The sequence below is a fragment of the Schistocerca serialis genome, chromosome 5, assembly GCF_023864345.2.
Source record: "Schistocerca serialis cubense isolate TAMUIC-IGC-003099 chromosome 5, iqSchSeri2.2, whole genome shotgun sequence".
NCBI lineage: Eukaryota > Metazoa > Arthropoda > Insecta > Orthoptera > Acrididae > Schistocerca > Schistocerca serialis.
In genome coordinates this window covers 763,282,894-763,297,613 of record NC_064642.1, presented here as the reverse complement: position 1 = coordinate 763,297,613, position 14,720 = coordinate 763,282,894, and the positions used below count along the sequence as shown (strand labels likewise).

The 14,720-nt window shown below is 45.2% G+C and overlaps 1 protein-coding gene across 1 annotated transcript in view; it reads right to left on the bottom strand.

Moving 5' to 3' along the window:
• LOC126481126 (mitogen-activated protein kinase kinase kinase 13) overlaps nucleotides 1-14,720 on the bottom strand; it is a 397,315-nt gene that overhangs the window by 86,982 nt on the left and 295,613 nt on the right. The gene's annotated exons all lie outside the window — the stretch shown is intronic.

The following is a 14,720-nucleotide window of genomic DNA, read 5'->3' as shown; positions in this document are numbered from 1 at the left end:
CCCTGTCAATACAAGTTTCTGTCGCGGCCCCTTAAGTCGTCGGCACACCGACCGTGCTGTCGAACGCCAACGTTGAGCGTGCCAAGTTCAACGTGCTGCTGAACGCTCAGGAACGATGCGACTTGTGCATACGCTACGTGGGGCCCAACGTGGTATACGCGATCGCAACGCACTCCAGCGGCAGTTGAGGGATTACCTGGAAAATTGCGCAGGTCGCACAAGTGTTTAAGAAGGGTAGTAGAAGTAATCCATCGAACTACAGACCTATATCATTGACGTCGGTTTGCAGTAGGGTTTTGGAGCATATACTGTATTCAAACATCATGAATCACCTCGAAGGGAACGATCTATTGATACGTAATCAGCATGGTTTCAGAAAACATCGTTCTTGTGCAACGCAGCTAGCTCTTTATTCGCACAAAGTAATGGCCGCTATCGACAGGGGATCTCAAGCTGATTCCGTAATTCTAGATTTCCGGAAAGCTTTTGACACCGTTCCTCACAAGCGACTTCTAATCAAGCTGCGGGCCTACGGGGTTTCGTCTCAGTTGTGCGACTGGATTCGTGATTTCCTATCAGGAAGGTCGCAGTTCGTAGTAATAGACGGCAAATCATCGAGTAAAACTGAAGTGATATCAGGTGTTCCCCAGGGAAGCGTCCTGGGACCTCTGCTGTTCCTGATCCATATAAATGACCTGGGTGACAATCTGAGCAGTTCTCTTAGGTTGTTCGCAGATGATGCTCTAATTAACCGTCTAGTAAGGTCATCCGAAGACCAGTGTCAGTTGCAAAGCGATTTAGAAAAGATTGCTGTATGGTGTGGCAGGTGGCAGTTGACGCTAAGTAACGAAAAGTGTGAGGTGATCCACATGAGTTCCAAAAGAAATCCGTTGGAATTTGATTACTTGATAAATAGTACAATTCTCAAGGCTGTGAATTCAACTAAGTACCTGGGTGTTAAAATTACGAACAACTTCAGTTGGAAAGACCACATAGATAATATTGTGGGAAAGGCGAGCCAAAGGTTGCGTTTCATTGGCAGGACACTTAGAAGATGCAACAAGTCCACTAAAGAGACAGCTTACACTACACTCGTTCGTCCTCTGTTAGAATATTGCTGCGCGGTGTGGGATCCTTACATCGAAAGGGTGCAAAAAAGGGCAGCTCGTTTTGCATTATCACGTAATAGGGGAGAGAGTGTGGCAGACATGATACGCGAGTTGGGATGGAAGTCATTAAAGCAAAGACGTTTTTCGTCGCGGCGAGATCTATTTACGAAATTTCAGTCAGCAACTTTCTCTTCCGAGTGCGAAAATATTTTGTTGAGCCCAACCTACATTGGTAGGAATGGTCATCAAAATAAAATAAGGGAAATCAGAGCTCGACAGAAAGGTTTAGGTGTTCGTTTTTCCCGCGCGCTGTTCGGGAGTGGAATGGTAGAGAGATAGTATGATTGTGGTTCGATGAACCCTCTGCCAAGCACTTAAATGTGAATTGCAGAGTAATCATGTAGATGTAGACATGTATATGTAGATGTAGTTCGTAAATCACACTAAACGGGCGCGCGTAAAATTCGCACGTTAGCTCTATTAAAACCCACATTTCCTTCATCGTCCACGAAAAGGAAACTACCATGTCCAAGCAATAAGGACACAGACTTATAAAAGTTTCATTACAAACAGTGCGGTACAAATTTGGAATACTCCTCCGCATAAGATAAACATTATTTCATCATTCCCACATTTTAGTCAAACCCCAAGGTCATTCTTACTTGATCACTGTTCCTACCCAGTAGCAGAATCTTTGCAACATGTGAATTACGAAGCGTAAAAGAAAAAGGAGCAAAATATCTTTATACAAGTAGCGCAAGCTGTCCTGTAGATTAAGCCAACAAAGTCACCCCTCAAAAATAGGTGAGCTTATATTTACATAACATCAAATATTATAACATATATTTATCTTAAACTAATAATAAAGTATCAGAACCTAATAAAAACGCGAATGTTAGGGAAAAAAATTTGTAAGTGTTAAGATGCGAACCACCGCCCCCCCCCCCCCCCCCCCAAAACTCATTAATGGACATGGACACTGCTCATTACGCTAAACCAACAACACGCTGTTTGTTCTTACTCATATTGTATTAAGCTTCGCTAAAAATGTTAATCGTAGATAATTATATTACTAATCGAAACTTAATTATAACAAATTCTAACAAGAACAATGCGTTTTGGGTGGATCTTCAGTGTGTCGCTGCCTTCAAATAGCCTACTTTCATAATACGCAAGTTACAATAATTCACTGCCACGAATATGATGTTTCTCATTATAATACAACTAACAATGGGTTTTCCAGCGGTTCTCAGTTTGCTGGTGCTCAGAAACGGCATATATACATACAGGCTTGAAATGAATGCAAATATGGCGCCTCACAACTCTGTACTGAAGGAACACTGTGAGCGTGTGACGTAGGTGGCGTGGTGCCATCTCATTGGTCAACGCTCAGACGCACGCTCAGAATATCTGACATGCCAGATATTGCTCTGCACGTTAGGAAACGCCCCCGAACGTGATATTGCACGCTATGACGTCAGAAACTCGGCACGCTCAACGCTCGGATGCACGGTCCGTGTGCCGACGGCTTTAGGCTAAGAAAGCAAGCTGCTTACGTACGTTCCTAGCTCTTATCCTAGTGCAGCAGCGTCCGTTCCTCTTCCACTGCTCCTTTCGTCGATGAACTACATTTCGTCATAGTCTGGCGTTGCCTTCCTCAAAGGAACATTTATACGGCCGCTCCATCTTAACTCGCTCTCAAGATACACTGAAACTGGTACACCTGTCTAACATAGTACCGGGCCCCCGCGAGCACGCAGAAGTGACGCAACAGGACGTACCATGGACTCGACTGATAACTGAAGTAGTGCTGGATGGGACTGACACCATGAGTCCTTCAACGCTGTCCATAAATCCGGAAGAGTACGAGGGGGTGGAGATCTCTTCTGAACAGCACGTTGCAAGGCATCCTAGATATGCTCAAAAATATTCATGTCTGGCGAGTTTGGTTAAGCTCAGAAGAGCCACTCTGTAGCAATTCTGGACGTGTGGGGTGCCACATTGCCCTGCTGGAATTGCCCAAGTCCGTCGGAATGCACAATGGACATGAGTTGATGCAGGTAATCAGACAGGATGCTTACGTACGTGTCACCTGTCATAGTCGTACCTAGACGTATCAGAGGTCCCATATCACTCCAAATGCACACGCCCCACACCATTACAGGTCGTCCACCAGCTTGAACAGTCCCCTGTTGACAAGCAGGGGCCGTGGATTCATGAGGTTGTCTCCATACCCGTGCACACCCATCCGCTCGATACAATTTGGAACGAGACTCTCCAACCACGCAGCGTGTTTCCAGTAATCAACAGTCCAATGTCAGTGTTGACGAGCCCAGGCGAGGCGTAAGGGCACACGAGTGGGCCTTCGGCTAGGAAAGCCCATGTCGATGATGTTCCGTTGAATGGATCGCATGCTGACACTTGTTGATGGCCCAGCACTAAAATCTGCAGTAATACTCGGAAGGGTTGCACTTCTGCCACGTTGAATGATTCTCTGCAGTCTTCGCTGGTGCCGTTCTTGCAGGATCGTTTTCCGGCCGCGACCATGTCGCAGAGTTGATGTTTTACCGGATTCCTGGTATTTACGGTACACTCGTGGAAATGGTCGCACGGGAAAATCCCCACTTCATTGTTACCTCGGAGATGCTGCGTCCCATCGCTCGTGCGCTGATTATAACACCACATTCAAACTGAGTTTAATCTTGATAACCTGCCACTGTAGCAGTAGTTACAGATCTAACAACTGCGCCAGGCACTTGTCTTATATAGACGTTGCCGACCGCAGCGCCGTATTCTGCCAGTTTACATATCTCTGTATTTGAATACGCACGCCTATACCGGTTTCTTTGGCGCTTCAGTCTGTAGAGGGTGTTCGGAAATTCCCGTTACAAACCTACAGGACTTGCAGAGGGGAATGAGTACATAATGTTTTGAATAGCAACCCCTGTCCGGTTACACATTCTACGACGGTTTCAATTCAGACGTGTAAGGTGTGTACGTCTGTTGAGGGAAACAGGAAAGTCCCATAGTAGTTTATGCTGGTACGCTGTAAGGCATACATAATGACGTGTAGTGCGTCAGTCGGTCACCTGAATGGGTTACTACTTCTCGGGTCGCATGCAAAGTTTAATTTACGAGACTCTTATAGACAAAGAGGGAGATCTGCTGGCAAGAGTTATGATCGCTGCACTAGAAAGTGAAGAGACACCAGTTGGGGTGAAAAGTGTCTACCAGAAGTGCTTCCTTCGTAGGCACAGCGTCTGTCACAGCGTTGGTGGTCGCCACATCGAGTCGCTGTTGCAGTGCATCAGCACAGTTCTGTACGTAGTATGCTGTAGTCTTATGTTTCGAAATTATGTAAACACGTAACGTTTAATCGATAGTACAAACAAATGTGCTTAAGTAATAAATGGATGCTTCGTTATGTTTCTTTTAGAACTGTTACCTAATAATTGTACTGCGTCACGCCTAATCAGTACCTCAAGCACAATTGAATGAGTTAAACATCTGAACTGAAGCCGTTCCCGGACATGCGTTCCTGTTGAAAACGTTATGTTTTCAGTCCCGTCCACAAGACCTAGAAGTCTGTAACGGGAATTTCGGAACACCCTGCACTGCTAACTACCTGACAGTCATCACAGCCGATCGCCAATCGCGTGGTCGGACGGGGTATCACGTCACACTTGTTTGTACCGAGGATTAGCCGCCTTCTTTCTGCAAGGTGGTACGCAGGACGCAGCTCAAATGTCTGATGTATTCGCATAAAGAAAGTTCCCTTTGCTTCTAAGCCAAGTGCAATTCGCGACTCTACTGTTCAACAGTTTTCCTGTCGTAGACGTTAAACTACAATCAAAGTCCCAGTGGGCACTTAATGCCAGCCTCCCTTACCGCCACATTAGCTACTGATGGAATGCGGAACAAACCTATTACGTGTACATACTTCGAAGCAAATTTTTGACAGAAGCTTTCTTGTAAACACGAGCCAGGGATCAAAATGTTCAAACTGCTGAGGTCATCGGTCCGTAGACCTACACACTACTTTAACTAATGCGAAGAACAACACACACCCACGCCCGAGGGAGGCCTCGAACCTCCGGCGGGAGGGGCGACGTAGTCCGTGACATGGCGCCTCGAACCGCGCTTCGCCAGGGATCTTTAAGAAATTTTTTCACTTACGATACGCGCGAACCGTGGCAAGGCGCCTCAGACCACGCGGTGTGTGTGGTAAGAGTTTCGTCACGATCGGGTCGACGTTTGTAGTATCTCGCATGGTGCCCCCATTGTCTGTGGACTTATGTATACTGTTACTTTGTAATGCTACTCACTTGGCTACAAAAAGTTTAAGTGTTCCCGGACTTTTGAAACACGCTGTTTAGGTATTTTATTTGTGTGGTATTCTTCATGCATGAGAACATGACCTATGGAACGAGCAGTAATCAGTCGTTAGGCACGAAACCAGCGTCGCTCCGCCAGCTGAGAACACACGAGTCCCGCGAACAGGTTGTCCGCCCTCTGGCCGACCAGTGCAATCGATGCGAAAGGGCGACCAAAGGTCGAGAGGACAACCCGATTAAAGCGGGGCTGTCCATGCGTGGAGCGGCGTCTACACCGGAAGTACACGACCCACCGAGACACCACGCGCACAGGCTTCTACAGGTTGTGTCATCATCAGATGTGAGCTGGATTAAAGTGTGTCTTAACTCACTATTCTGTGCCAGGGGGGTTTCCACTGAGAAACACGCCGTCTGATGAACGACAGCCCTAGAAGTTTCACGCTGTTGGAATTATTAGACCTTCTCACAACGCGTAAGGCGACTTGTGCGATCTTGCTCCAGCACCGGACTCACATTCACAAGGAGAGAGATTCATATCTTCGTTTGGTCAGTTATTCGTGGTTTCTTTATTTCATACAAGGTGAACATGGCGCAGAAAAAAGCGAAGCTAGTTTTACTGTCATGTGCTCTAATAACCGAATCTCCCTTTCCATTCCTCGTAGCGATGAAAAGTTACGGCTTGAGGAAGTCATTTCTTTCGTCATGGCTGTGACAGGAGTGAATTTTCTCCAGCCAATTTTACGGTAACTGCACCTTTCTTACAGCACTTGAGTTGCTTGAGCAATGGAGTTGCGTGAGAAAGATGTAATCGTGCTGATAGAAGAGTAAGGTTATCATATGTCTTATGAGATCTGGAGATCAACAGTGCAAAAGCCGAAGGTAAAGAAATATGATTGGATGAAAGTTGCCGAAGCAGTCGAAGATCCTCCTGGGAACGTGATAGACCATAAATTCATTCGACACTAGCATCTGGCGGGAACGGAGTGAATAAGCTCAAGCTTCGTGATTCTTTCCATTAAAAAGGAAAAGCCCAAAACATTTATTTGAAAGTAAACAAGCGTGTATATGTTTCTATTACGCTGATTAAAATTAAAAATATAAGAGAGACGTGATCGTTCTAATTTGCTTACGTTCATGGTATCTGTAATAACACGCCTCGTATATCACTCCTATGTTAGAGATTTTTGATGATAAATAGAAATGCCTTATTCGATCCATTTGGCCTCTAACAGGATATACGATAACATATTTTATCAAGTAGCTTATGTAACAGGTCCTATATACATTTTACATTTAATCAAACATATTTCATTGTCATTACGTTATTATACATAGTTTAATGAAAATCCTTGAAATGCTTCGCATATGTCACTGTAGACATCAGAAACTATCTGACGTATAGCAGCTGCTGAACTGCTACACAATCACTAACGTAAATGTTTCCGATTGCTAATAACCAGAGTCTAAATGCTAGTCTTCCTCCAAGTTACGACACCCGTCGGTAGTCAGTGTAATGCTTTTGAATTTCCCCCTCAGTTGTAATTAGAAGCCAGTGAAAGGCGTCAACAGAAATATGTGCAAAGTTTTGGACTAATGCTAATGAAAGCTCGAGCTGTTCAGAGGTACGTGCACCACCTCCACTCATGTACTATCTGAGACATCTAAAATCTTCCCTTCCTACGACATTTTGCTTACTGCGTCAAAAACAGTGCTCTCGCTGTGCAAAATAATCCTCTCTGAACATCAAAGTCTTGCATCGTGCCTCTAACTACACTCTACACTGAGGCGACAAAAGTCATGGGATAGGGATATGCACATGGCAGCAGTATCGCGTACACAAGGTACAAAAGAGCAGTGCACCGGCGGAGCTGCTCCGGTGATTCACGTGAAAAGGTTTTTGAAATGATTATGCCCGCACGACGGGAATTAACAGACTCTGAACGCGGAAGTAGGCGCATGAGACATTCCATTCCGGAAATCGTTCGGGAATGCAAATTCCGAGATCCACAGCGTCAAAAGTGTGCCGAGAATACCAAACTTCAGGCTTCACCTCTTACCATGTACAAAGCAGAGTTTCTCTGCCTCGTGATGTCTGGGTGTTGTGTTCTGTCCTTAGTTAAGTAGTTCTAAGTTCTAGGGGACTGATGGCGATAGATGTTAAGTCCCATAGTGCTCAGAGCCATTTGAACAAAGCAGAGGCCGATGGCCTTCGCTTAACGACCTAGAGCATCGGCGTCTGCGTAGTGTAGTCAGACAAGCAACACTGCGTGAAATAACCACTGAAGTCAGTGTTAGAATTACGATGAAGGCATCCGCTGAGGCAGCGCGGAGAAATTTGGCGTTAATGGGCTATGACAACAGACTACCGATCCGAGTGCCTTTGCCAACAGCACGACATCGCCCGCAGCGCCTCTCCTGGGCTCGAGACCATATCGGTTGGACTTTAGAGGACTGGTAAACCGTGGTCTGGTCAGGTGAGTCCCGATTTCAGTTGGTAAGAGTTGATGGTAGGGCTGGAGTGTGGCACAGACCCGACGGAGCCAAGGAACCAGGTTCACAACAAGGTACCGTGCAAACTAGTAGTGGCTCCGTGAAGGTGTGGGCTGTGTTTACATGGAACTGACTGGGTCCTCTGGTGCAACTGAACCATCACTGACGAGAAACGGATATATTCTGCTAGTTTCAAAATGGTTCAAATGGCTCTACGCACTATGGGACAACATCTGAGGTCATCAGTCCCCTAGACATAGTACTACTTAAGCCTAACTGATCTAACGACATCACACACATCCATGGCCGAGGTAGGATTCGAACCTGCGACCATAGCAACAGCGCCGTTCCGGACTGAAGCGCACAGAACCGCTCGGCCACAGCGGCCGGCTCTGCTACTTTGAGATCAACTGCAGCCATTCATTGACTTTGTGTTCCCAAACAAGAATGTAGCATGTTATACCGGGTCACAACTGCTCGTGACTGGTTTGCAGAATATTCTGGACAATTCGAGAGAATGATTTGTCCACTCGGATCGCCCGACATGAATCCCATCGAACTTTTTATGGAACATAACCGAGATGTCAGTTCTTACACAAAATCCTGCACCGCAAAATTTTCGCAACAAGGACGGCTCAGAGGCAGCATGGCTCAATATTTCTGCAGGAGAGTTCCAACAACTTATTGAGCCCATGCCGGTCTAGCGGTTCTAGGCGCTCAGTCTGGAACCGCGCGACTGCTACGGTCGCAGGTTCGAATCCTGCCTCGGGCATGGATGTGTGTGATGTCCTCAGGTTAGTTAGGTTTAAGTAGTTCTAAGTTCTAGGGGACTGATGACCACAGATGTTAAGTCCCATAGTGCTCAGAGCCATTTGAACCATTTTTTGAGCCCATGCCACGTGGAGTTGCTGAGCTACACATGGCCAAAGTAGATCCGACACGGTATTAGGAGGTATCCCATGACTTTTGTCACCTCAGTGAATAGTGTTGTATGCCGTGAGGCGTAATTATTGGTACCCAAAAAACAATGACGTAGTGTTCACAGGTTATGGTTATCTTATGTTCTCTCCCATCACCTCTAATATAAACACTTGTTCGCAGGTGCAAGCGAATGGAAGTGAAAACCAGATAACTGTCTGCAAATGTGAATTCGCTTATGTTCGCTTCCATTCGTTCAGGCGTAGAGTGATTTAGCAGTCTCTTCACCCATTTCTGTACAAAAAATTAGTTTTATTTACACCGATGAGCCAAAACATTATGACCACCTGCTTAATACATTATTTGTCCGTCTTTGGAACGAAATACCTCACTGGCACTAAGTACCAGGGATCCAACAGTTTGTTGGTAGGTTTGTGGAGGTATGCGGCGTTAGAAGTCTACACACAGGACATGTAATTCGCGTAAATAACGGGCCGCTTATTTGCGTATCGCGGTGATGGCGCCCGATAGCGACACAGATGGGTTCCGTAGGATTTACATCATGCGAAATTGGTTGCCGAAACATCAAAGTGAGTTCACTATAATGCTTCTCAAACCAGTGTAGCTCGATTTTGACTCTGAGACACGGGCAATTGTAACGCTGAAAGATGTCATCGCCGTCGGGGAAGACATCAAGGATGAAGGGCTGCAGGTGTCTCGCCACTGTCAGCGTATCTTCGATTACTACCACAGGTCCCATGCAAGCGCAGGAGAATGTCTCCCACAGCATAATACCGCTCCCACCAACCTGCGTCCGTGGCGCGCTGCACGTTTCCTTAGGACTCCTGTACGTTGAAACGGTGAATGACAGCTAGTAGCATGCAAATACCTATCAGTATGCGTCGGTTTCCTATAAACTCTGTGACCAAGAGTTCCGTCCTCCGGTCATTGGTCAAACGACCATATGCGATATTGTACGATGAGAATTTAGCACCAAGAGCTGCAACATCTTAGGGGCGTGTTTAATCGTAATGGCTACGAAAAAACAGATTCGAGTGCATTTGAGTTTGGACTATTACCTAAACCAGCTGAAGACACTTTTAGTCCTGTGGCTTTCCTTCCATATGCTGGGAATGTGTCTGCCAAGATAGGTAGGGTTTTGAAGAAATATGAACTCAAATGTGTACTCCGTCCGCCAGCTAACATGAGAGCACTTCTCGTCTCTGTTAGGGATTATTTAGTTTTGAGAAAGCCTGGCGTTTACAAAATGGCATGTGAGTGCGGTAAAGTATACATTGGCCAAGCTATTTGTACCGCCAATGACAGATGTGTTGAACATCATCGCCATACACGATTACTACAACCTGACAAATTTGCGGTGGCTGAGCACTGTCTTACAGACGGGCCTAGGATGTTGTACAATGTGACAAGTGGTTGAAAATGACTCGCGTTACTGCGATTGTGTTTTAAAAGAATGTCGAAATCAAGTAACAGATAACATCATTAACCGTGATAATGGATACCCGCTAAGTAAAAATTGGAATTCTGTTTTATCAGATATGAAGAAATAATGACATCTGAATCGGCCGGCTATGAGTAATAATTTTTAATGATATATCGTCTTTCAACAGTATTCACCACTGGAGGTGCTGCAGCTCTTCTCACGCCGTTTGTATTTTCGTTGCATATAAAGGTGCCGACAGGTGTGAAAATTACCGAACTATCAGTTTAATAAATCACAGCTGCAAAATACTAACACGAATTATTTGAAGACGAATAGAAAAAACTGATAGAAGCCGACCCTGGGGACGATCCGTTTGGATTCCATAGAAATTTTGGAACACGCGAGGCAGTACTGACCCTACGACTTATCTTAGAAGATAGATTAAGGAAAGGCAGACCTACGTTTATAGCATTTGTAGACTTAGAGAAAGCTTTTAACAATGGTGACAGGAATACTCTTTCAAATTTTGAAGGTTGCAGGGATCATATACACAGAGCTAAATACTATTTACAATTTGTACAGAAACCAGATAGCAGTCATAAGAGTCGGGGGGCAGACAGCAAAGGGTCTGAAAGAGCAGTTGAACGGAATGGACAGTGTCTTGAAAGGAGGGTAAAAGATGAACATCAACGAAAGCAAATCAAGGATAATGGAATGCAGTCGAATTAAATCAGGTGGTCAGGTGATGCTGAGGGAGTTAGATTAGGAAATGACGCTTAAAGTAGGAAATTAGTTTTGCTATTTGGGAAGCAAAATAACTGGTTACTGTCGAAGTAGGGAGGATAGAAAATGTAGACTGGCTATGGCAAGGAAAGCGTTTCTGAAGAAGAGAAATTTGTTAACATCGAGTATAGATTTAAGTGTCAGGAAGTCGTTTCTGAAAGTATTTGTATGGAGTGTAGCCATGTAGGGAAGTGAAACGTGGACGATAAATAGTTTGGACAAGAACAGAATAGAAGCTTTCGAACTGTGGTACTACAGAAGAATGCTGAAGATTAGATGGGTACACCACATAACTAATGAGGAGGTATTGAATAGAATTGGGGATAAGAGGAATTTGTGGCACAACTTGACTAGAAGAAGGGATAGGTTGGCAGGACATGTTCTGAGGCATCAAAGGGTCACCAATTTAGTACTGGAGGTCAGCGTGGAGGGTAAAAATCGTAGAGGGAGACCAAGAGATGAATACACTAAGCAAATTCAGAAGGATGTAGGTTGCAGTAGTAACTCGGAGATGAAGAGGCTTGCAGAGGATAGATTAGCATGGAGAGCTGCATCAAACCAGTCTCTGGACTGAAGACCACAACAACAGCACATAAAGGTTTCATCGTTCACGGTTTGAATCAGTTACCGGTGAGAGCAGCTTAGCTTTTCTCACCTGATGACGGCGACCAGGTGGACCGCGGAGATATTGTGTAGAGACGACATTTTCATCCGGCTGGAGACTCGACAAGAATTTGATCAATGTAAATTTGTGGTTGTATGTATGTTGGCGGGATAACACTGACGTTTCTGGTCACATTCCACGACTGCACACAGATGCGGCGGTTAATTGAGAGACTATCTCCTCGAATAGTTAGGCATTTATCTGGGATGCCTCGAAATCAACGGATCTCCCGGGCCTCAGATGAACAATGGAGTATCCGTTTCCGAAATAAACACGGTGACTGCAGATACGATGACTGAACAACAAATTAGTCACGTTCCTCTTTCGGACGCTTAACACTTTCGCGAACCTTAATGACTGGTGAGTCACCGTGACATTAACCACATGGGTTTCAGAATGTAACGACGGTGCCTAACGGTTCCTGCCGGACCGAGCCGCTACGGTCAGCTGTGTTACGTCGATTTTCTCCTAAGGCTTGGCCCCTCGAACCTAGCGGACCCAGACAATTGTAGCTTCTGAATCTTCATGTCACGCAGGTACATTAAGTTTTACTTATAGAAACCTTGTAGTTGTGATGAGGCCTATTTGCTGGGTGTGACAATGAGGTTATGTGCTGAGATTTGTCCCTGTCTGTAGAGTTTTTTCTAGTGCACTATTGTGTGTGTTGTACGTTTAATTGCCCTCAATTACCCCTTTTTACTCGCGTTTTTGCTGAATATATCATTACCTGGCAGACAAAGCACGAGAACAAAACAGCACCTGCTTCACTTCACACTTTCACATACAGTCGTTTGCATTCAGCCCAAGTTTCCTGACTGTTAACATTTAACTTACTTCAGTTGGTAAAATAGTAAATACACTAAAAATAGAGACTTTTTGTGTAAACCTATTTATGTCTTTGCACATGTTATACAGCGTGATTATGTAATATTTACAGGTTTATTCACCATTATTAGGTGTAATATGTCGGGATGTTTTAAGTATCTCATATTTCGAGGGTTGGTAGGGTGGACCAAAACAAGAAATATGCCCAGTAAAGGCGGCTCCAAAAGGAGTACCGTAAGAGCTAGGAGCACATGTTCATATTCTTTACTGTGAGACATCTCTTGTACCGAAAGCTGTTTGCTATTACGAACGACCTATACAATGCAGAGACAAATGAGTAAACAAATCAGAATACATTATTCCGTTACTGTGAAACAGCAGAGTGTCTGATGTTAACATACACAAAAACGTAAACATTTTCTTCCAGTTGCCAGACCACAGCAGAAGATCATGCCAACCATTTCCTATGTGGAAACTATGTATATTATGCTGGTAGGCGCAAAGATATAATTACAGTGCAAAAGCATTTCACAAACTTATTGCAACAGAACCTGGCTCCATTACAACTAATGCATGCGCTCCACTTTACTCTGAATATTGGGAATGCGGTTTACAATAACAACACTAGCGGGCGTTTAGTGCATTTAGCACCCATGCACAGTAACAAAGGAATGTGTCTTCATTTGTTTACTGCATCGTGTAGGCGTTCGTAATAGCAAGGAGACTGCAGAACAAGGTATGTGTTTCAGTTTCGCTGTAGCGAGGATAAAAAAATCGCTCGTAGCTCTTAACGTATGCATTTTAGAGCCCTTGTTTACTGGACATTTTTGTCTTATTTTGATACATGCCACCACTTTCTTCGTGAATTCTGAGATCTCCTTGCCGAACTGCTCGGAGACTTTGCAGTGTAACAAAATGGCTGGGTCATCCACTATTATCGAGTGGACACCCGGCGGCTACTCTGTTACGGCTTTCATCAACAGTTGTTCCCGGTCAGGCGACTGCTCAACGGCCTGACCATTGGTGGGCTTGTAGCTGGAAGTCACAGAATCCAGTTGTTTTTGCCCCCGCTGCACTCGACTTCGTTGGTTGCACTCGCTGGGTAACATGCTTAATAAGTTTTACTGTTTCTATAAGAAGACTTCGTTGATCTTTGTCATTGTGGTTCACACGTTGATGGCGGATTACGTTTGGGACCTGAAGATGACGCTGTTTGACGTTCAAACTGGTAGCATGTTCTGAATAGACGACGTTGGAATACGACACCGTTGTTAGTTTCAGTTATTATTCAAGTACTTCATGTCCTGCTGCCGTGTCCTCGATAGATTACCAGAGACATATGGCTACGTCCGGAACCCAGAGAAAGACAGGTCGGACTTAACTTGTTAGAACAGTTGTTAGCCTCGGCATGCTGCCGCTGCTAATGGAATAGTTAGCCGACTTATATCGGCACGAGTTCAGAGATAGACATAGAATTAGCTAAGGAAGTCTTGGCCTTATAGTAGAGTAGCTTGGAGTTCCATGACCACGAATCCATTCTGACTCTGATTTCTATCCTGTTACATTGATACTTACACCGAGTTCTGTACTTTGAAATACTTTGTTTGTAGCCGAGCCGCTGTTTAAGTACTACAAGCAGCCTACGCTACTTTCCTTCGTCGATTGCGTCGACTGAGATAAGATCCTTTCTCTTCTTTAAGGTGTCCTATCTAGATCTCGGGACGCGACAGATGGGGGCAACAAATTTTCGGTGCCAAGTGTGGGACGAAGTAGTGGCCGCTGATCGAGTATGGCTGGAGGTTGTACTGGACGGTGGTCCAGTAAGGTGACCATTTATACTGAGGACGACGACGATGCGCCACGTAATACAAGAATAGATTAAGGGAACCACTGTCGTTTTGTAGAAATCAGCTCGGAACCAAGTCAAGCGAACGGCTTTGAGACATGATAGGTCCTAACCCAGCTGCCGTCGCGAACTACGGGCTTGCCGGACCAAGGACAGCATCCATCGCAGTCGAGGTAGCGTCATGACCCAGGGGCTCACCATACCAGGGACTCGCAAGCATGAAAGGAGACGCCGCGTCTGACACGTCACACACAGCGTCGGAACTTTAGCGAATATGGAAGCCTCTGTACTTTCCAACAGAACCGCG